This window comes from Notothenia rossii (genome assembly GCF_949606895.1).
Source record: "Notothenia rossii genome assembly, chromosome: 12".
NCBI lineage: Eukaryota > Metazoa > Chordata > Actinopteri > Perciformes > Nototheniidae > Notothenia > Notothenia rossii.
The window spans coordinates 24254755-24262178 of record NC_136911.1 but is presented as its reverse complement, the minus strand read 5'-3'; positions in this window follow the sequence as shown (position 1 = coordinate 24262178).

Below are 7424 nucleotides of genomic sequence, written 5' to 3'. Positions count from 1 at the left end.
AAGAGTTATCATTAGATATATAATGTGAGTATGATGTCATGATGTGGGGCATGTTAGCTTAGCATGATGACATGTAGCGTGTTAGCCTTCCCTTCACACATGCTGGCATTAAGGGACTTTTAAAAAGCAAACACGAAAAACGTTCATATTTTTGGGTCGATTAAAAGTTATTATGTATTATTATTTATTTATTCATATTATATATTTTCTTTGTTATATTATTATTTCTTGTTGTATTATTAACCTGAATGTAGGAAGAAATGACATGTTCATTTACTAGCATTTTACAGAGGTGGGAGTAAGTCCTCCATGTGCAAGTCATGAGCAAGTCCCAGGTCCCTGTGGTGAGAGTCAAGTCATGAGCAAGTCCCAGGTCCCTGTGGTGAGAGTCAAGTCATACGACACTCTGATGAATGAGCCCAGTCTCCACATTTCAATCAGTTCAAAGACAGTGGTTATGAAAATGGATTCAACCCAAACTATGACCTTCATTAAATACACAGCTAATCATTTGAAATCTAATTCAGACCGATGACGATCATATTAGATTCATATTAACCCCAGAACTGCAGACATATAGCTAGGACTCAAGAAGTCTGTTCAGAAAGGCAGAACTCCAGCTGAGAAAATCAGATATGGCATTTTCCATTCCACATATTTAAAGGTCTGTTAACACTAGAGCCGCCAACAGCGTCAGCTCCTACAGAGATATCATTAAACCATCTGTTCCTCTTCATCATTTCCTTATAAACTAAGTGACCATTTAAAACTCACTTCATTGGTTCATTTAGAAGTGGCTTCAGTTTATCATCAGGACAGATCAAACAGATTCATTTACAATAAATCAAGGAATGATGCACTTCTACAAACATTTAAACAAACTACTGTTGACGAGCAGGAACCACGCCGCCACATGGGACGTTTGTAAGTTTATTGAAGCAACATGTGAATGATGTGAGGGGGTGAAGGGATGATGTGAGGGGGTGAAGGGATGATGTGAGGGGGGGTGAAGGGATGATGTGAGGGGGGGTGAAGGGATGATGTGAGGGGGTGAAGGGGTGATGTGAGGGGGTGAAGGGGTGATGTGAGGGGGTGAAGGGGTGATGTGAGGGGGGGTGAAGGGATGATGTGAGGGGGGGTGAAGGGATGATGTGAGGGGGTGAAGGGATGATGTGAGGGGGTGAAGGGGTGATGTGAGGGGGTGAAGGGGTGATGTGAGGGGGGGTGAAGGGATGATGTGAGGGGGGGTGAAGGGGTGATGTGGGAGGACGAGCTGTGGGAGACTCATGTGGCTTTCACACCAGCACTTTCCCCTTTCTAGCTCCGAGCTAGAGCTTTTCTGGTTCAGCTCCGGTTCCCCTTTTCTGTTCACACCGCCCAGAGCCCGACTGGTGCTGCCGCTGCTGCGTCATGACGTCACCGTTTACATCGCTGATTTGCTCCCCGATGGTGTTACGGCGCTCACAACAACAACAACAACAACAACAGGGGACTGCGTCGGGTGGATGATCGTGTTGCTTTTAATCACACGAAGTCAGATTAAATTAAATAACGACTTCTCCAACTTCATACGTTTCTCCAGAGTGCCGTGATTCATTGTTTATTAATGTGTTTCAGCGGCATTTACCGACCGCTGCAGTGCTGCTCGTCCACGGGAGCTTATTCTCCCGTTAGCTCCCGGTTAGCTCACACTGCTCTAAAGTATTCACTGGCCCTTTCTCATTTCTCCAACTCCCCTCCTCGACTCCTATCCTCAATACTTAGTCCCGCCCACAGGAGATGCGAGCCGAGGAGCCGAGGAGGGGAACCGAGGAGAGAGGAGGGGAGCCGAGGAGGGGAACCGAGGAGAGAGGAGGGGAACCGAGGAGAGAGGAGGGGAAGCAGCAGGCGGTTAGAGAAATGAGAACTCCTCTCCTCTGAGCGGTCATATTAAAGAGACGTCCGTTAATTATGACGTGGCAACAGCTGCATCAGCTGTGAGTGTTTTGTTAGAGCGCTGTATTTTGTAATCTCTGTTAGATCAGCTGAACATTGTTCCCCCACATATTTACTTTGAATCCCATTCGCAACAAGTATGACACGAATGTATGAGTATGTTCGACACATACTAGCATCTCTTCTGTATTGGGCAGCACTAAAACATTATTATAAAAAGTACCTTACAAATAAAGGGAGACATATAGGCTACATGAGGCTTATGGACGTTTTCATATATTCACACATGCTCCCTCCTGTCAGATGGATGGAGTAAATACAGCACAAGCTTTGGGACCAACTCCCCTCTCTCCGGCAGAGACAGGAAATACCGTAACGGCCTAACAACGGTTTCAAATCAGCATCTCTTTGAGAAAAAATGTAAATGAATAACTCAAATAAAACTCCAAACATCTTTAATTGTGTTACTTTTTTGTAAAGCTCTTTTAGTTTTAAACCTGATGTTTATAAGCTTCTTAGTTTTTGCGACAGTCTGTAAATATACACAACTTTATAATAAAATGCACACATTTACCTTTTTCTAGACTAATCACAGGAATGATCCTAAGTTAAAACATATGAGGTTATCATGAGGTTGTTAACATCGCAGTTTATCACTATCGTTTAGTGGTTTTGCAAAGAATTAACCACTCTCTGTTTTTGTACCATTCTGCGTTGAAGTAGCTTCTCTTTGCCCAAATCATCTAGCGGTCTCCTTTTTCCCGATAGTTAGCTGTACAGCTTTACCCGCCTAGATGTCCCGAGAGCAAACCTCCATGCAGTGGGAACCAGCCTGTTTCTGTTCATCAACGGCGGCGGTGGGGGCGGCGGCGGTTTTGACAGTTCCTGGCAGGGCCGTGGGAAGTAGGGGTGCTGAGGGTGCTGCAGCACCCCCTGGTGGAGGACAGGGGATATGCACTTCCACAAGATTAAATACAAATATAATTTAAAAAAAATGAATTTTCAGCCTTGATGTAACAACATTCATAATTAAGTAAAGATGACTCCCTTTTCACCCCGGTTACATTTTCCATTTGCCCCGTACGATGGGCGCTGTAAGTGATGAAAGTGGGGGATGTTGGCTTATCAGGCACCCGCAGCTCACAGCCAGCGTGAGAGAGAGAGAGAGAGGGATAGATAGATTGAGAGAGGGGGTGCACCGGTACCGGCTGGGATTGTTGTTAGCTTCTGCTGCGCTAACGGATATAAGAAGATGTTTCTACAATAATGTGGAGGGAGAGCTCTCCTGTCAGACTGAGAGGCTCAGTGAGGTAAAAGACTCTTGAGTGTTTAGATAGTTGAGTGGGTCTCAAATGTTTTGATCACAATTTATGTAAACAAATATTTCCAAGGCACTCCTTTATAATTATTAGGCTGAATAAAAACAGGTTTGAAATCATTCCAATGTATACTATAGGACAGTAAACCAAAAATATTGTTTAAAACTGGAGAGATTTAAAAATATTTATAAATAAATAAATGTTAACTGATGAGATATAAATGAACCACAAAAATAAAATAAGTTAGCCTACATTTATTTGTTATTGGCTATGGTAGGTTATTGGATATGTTCACATACAAACCGATCTTTTTCATATGGGTGTTTAGAGTTGTATGCCCTAGATCAGTCTCTAGCAATTGTGCACCCCCGGACCCCCCAAGAAGATGTGAAGTCCACCCCCCAATTAAAACATGTTATAATACTAAATACATTTAAAGCCTTTTTATATAAGCTGTCCACCATGTCAATACGTTTCTGTGTTTGTAGTGTATTGGTCTTTTGTAGAGGTTTTTCATTGCCAGCTAAAATCTTGCCTAGGGCAGCACATTGGTCAGAACCAGCCCTGGTATCATCCCCACAGCACCCCCCATTTGAAACATGTTCCCACGGCTATGGCCGCAGACTAGAGCTGCTGCCGGGTTCATCTGGCTGCGCTGTTTGAAGAAGGTCCAGCCTCCGGAGATGTGGATGTCAGGGATGTGACCTTCCAGTTGTTACATTTAAGTTTAGATTGACTGTATTTAGTTTTCTTCTGCGCTGGTTCTTCTGACATGTTTGCAAGTATATTCTTTCTATCTCTAGGTTAACGGCTCACACACACAGAACAACGTAACACATAAAGTAAACAACGTAACACATAAAGTAAACAACGTAACAAATAAAAAATCTAAGCTTTTTTATTGGTTGTGATTTACATGGATACATTTGAATGGTGTGACAACGTCCTATTTGATTGGGTTAAAATGTACATATTCTTCCTGTTATGTCTGCCTGCTTTATTTGACCTAATGCAAAGTGACCTGCTCCATCAAAATCAGTCGCATTGACCCGAAGACACATTTTGATTCCTAGCTTTCTGATGATATCAGGATTGTTGTTGTACTCCAAATATTAAGCTAAATATGTCACATTATATAATGACTGTCACAGAGTCATCATTTTGAGAAAAAGGCCTTCAAAGTTTCCTCTTCTCTGGAATCCATCGATCTGATTGATTATTAGCAAATGATCAAAATACTACGGAGGGAAGATATTTTCGTTTGGACTACTGCACTCACGGGAAACACCGGCTGTTGTTATGCCTGCTGTGACGTTAAATTAGTTACTCCGTTCTCCGCTTGTAATTATACCATTACAAGCTTCAAACCTGTATTTATCATCTGCATTTGCCGAAACAAGTTTAATATTCTGAAAGCCAAGAATTTGTTTATTTGAAATCAGATAAAAACAAACTGTAACGGACCCTGCTGTGTTATCTATGATTAGGCCTACTATGCCTTACATTCATAATGTCAGCGGGAGGGAGGGGGAGCGGCGCTGAGGAAGAGCAGAGTGGCCATTGAGAGGCGAGCTGTGGTCTTCCCTTTACGAGCTTCAAAAATGCGTGTAGCTAATGAGATTGAATATCTATAACAATAACAAATAACACAATATACACAGCTAGATCAGATCGCGCTTTGGATGCGACTTTAGAGTAGAGGGCAATTATTGAAACGGGATTTGTCCAGTGTTCCGCGCCGCGTGTATATACGTGTGTGTTTGTGTATTTTTGCGTTTGTGTGTATTGTGTTTGTTTCCCGGGGAAAACACTCACGAGAAACACCGGCTGTTGTTATGCCTGCAGTGACGTTAAATTACTCCGTTCTCCGCTTGTAATTATGCCGTTACAAGCTTCAAAGTTGTAGGCCTATTTATCATCTGAATTTGCCGAAACAAGTTTAATATTCTGAAAGCCAAGACTTTACTTATTTGAAATCAGATCAAAACAAACTGTAACGGACCCTGCCGTGTTATCTATGATTACTATACACCTGACATTCATAATGTCAGCGGGAGGGAGGGGAGCGGCGCTGAGGAACAGCAGAGTGGAGTGAGAGCTGTCATCTTCCCTTTACAAGCTTCAAACATGCCTGTAGCTAGTGAGATTGAATATAACAATCAAACATAACAAAATATACACAGCTAGATCAGATCGCGTTGTAGATGCAACTTTAGGGGAATTATTGAAAAGGGAGTTGTACAGTTTTCCACGGCATATGCTGCTGCGAAAATGTGAGGCAGGGCTGAAAAGTGGGGGGGCCAATGGCCCCCTGACCCCCCGCTTCCGGCGCCCTTGGTCTATACACTATACTATAGGCTATGTTAACCTTTTTAAACTAGTAGGCTAAATGACATGATAAATCATCAACTCACACCTATCACAAAACACCTGCAACGAATTTCTAATCCAAGTAATTAACGAATCATGAGGGACCTGACAGGCTATATAAGGTCCAGGCACACCTGTGATTTAAATCTCAACAACGAAAAACATATTCGGTGACCACATGAAACAAATTGAGTCATGAAACCCGCTGCAGCATGTGCCTTACGGCAGTGGCAAAAACTTCTGACCAACAACAGGAAGGAGGACATCAATGCTCTCAGGCAGTCTGTGATCAGGCTGCTTGCTGGTCCAGAGCTGGAGGAGGTCGGGCAGGGCTTCCAGCAGTTGGCCGATAGCCCGGCCCTGTCAAGTCTTTTATCAATGTTAGTCAAGCAAGTCTCAAGTCAACAAATATGCGAGTCATGTGACTCGAGTCCCCACCTCTGGCATTTTATAGAGAGGCGAAGTCCCTCCCCTTCCGGGAACCTCCATGGGACCTTATTTCGGAAAAAGTATGTATTGAAGTCAATAGCCGCGTTCACATCGGAGTACTTTTACCCCGTACTTTTCCCGTTTAGTTCCGTTAGTACCCTTGATGTCGCATTCACACCAAAAAGAGTACTTAGTGCCGGGAACTTTTACCCCCATGTGTCGTGCCTGCTAGAGGTGGTGCCAAAAAAGTAACAATTTCTATTGGCGGGGCGAATTGCAAACCACGCCCGTAAAACTCTGAAAAGTTTTTTGAAGCCGCCATTGTATTTGCTGGCATTAGCATTATTAGCATTAGCCCCGCGCACCAACGCAGAGCGACTAACTTATGGCAACTAAAGATTAAAGTTAATTTGTTTGTTCTAAACTGTTTAAAGTAAACATGTATTATTTTTGAACTGTTTTGAAGTAAACATGTGTTATTTGGGACTGTTTTCAAGTAATCCTATATATATAACCTTCTCACTCACACTCACTGACCCAGATATCAGCACACACACACATTCTTTTCAAGGTCCTTTCTGGGCACCAATATATCTGCGTACAATGTTTGATTGTTTGGGAAAGAATAGTTTGTGTGAAATATTCCTTGGGAAAGTAAAGAGGTGAATGCAGGTGCAAGATAAAGATTGACTCTGTCCTTGTTTACTCCCGAAGCTCTCACGCTCTGTTCAGAAGTAAAATACTTTTTCCCAGAACTCTGATTCGCTGTATTGGACCCGACCAGAAGTGAATCCAACCCGTAAGAACAACTAGGGGAGTGAGCAGCCGACACAACTCCTCCCCACGGACTCTCTGACTCGCTTAGGAGTGAAATCGACCAATTAGAGATTTGGGGGGGGAGAGCAACTCTGCCCCCAAATCTGTCTATGTATACTGATGTTTTATTCATGCACGATGCCCCCTGTGTCTGACTGGCTGGTCCCGATATCTGTATCGCACGGCAGTAGAGCGGGGAGCCCGCAGTGCTCTGTAACTGTATTTTGTAGCTGCTGTTGCAGAGGGCTCTGTATTATGTATTGTTGTTTTTACCATTCAAATCAGATTATTGTTATAACTTTTATTCCGGTGTTTTGAACTCCTTCTCTTATTAATGTGACCAGGCTCATCTAACGGACGGCGCGGAGCGGAGGTGGGCTTTAAGCCACCACCACTGTGTTTGCTCCAACACAACACAAAAGAAAACGTGGGAGCGGTGGAGATGAGGAGGTGTCGGAGTCCCAGCAGCTTCTACTGAAGCCTTCCCCAACTCCGGGGACTTCCGGCCGGGGCCTCCGGGTGGCAGTATACGCCGTGAAGTTGTTTGTGGCCTGC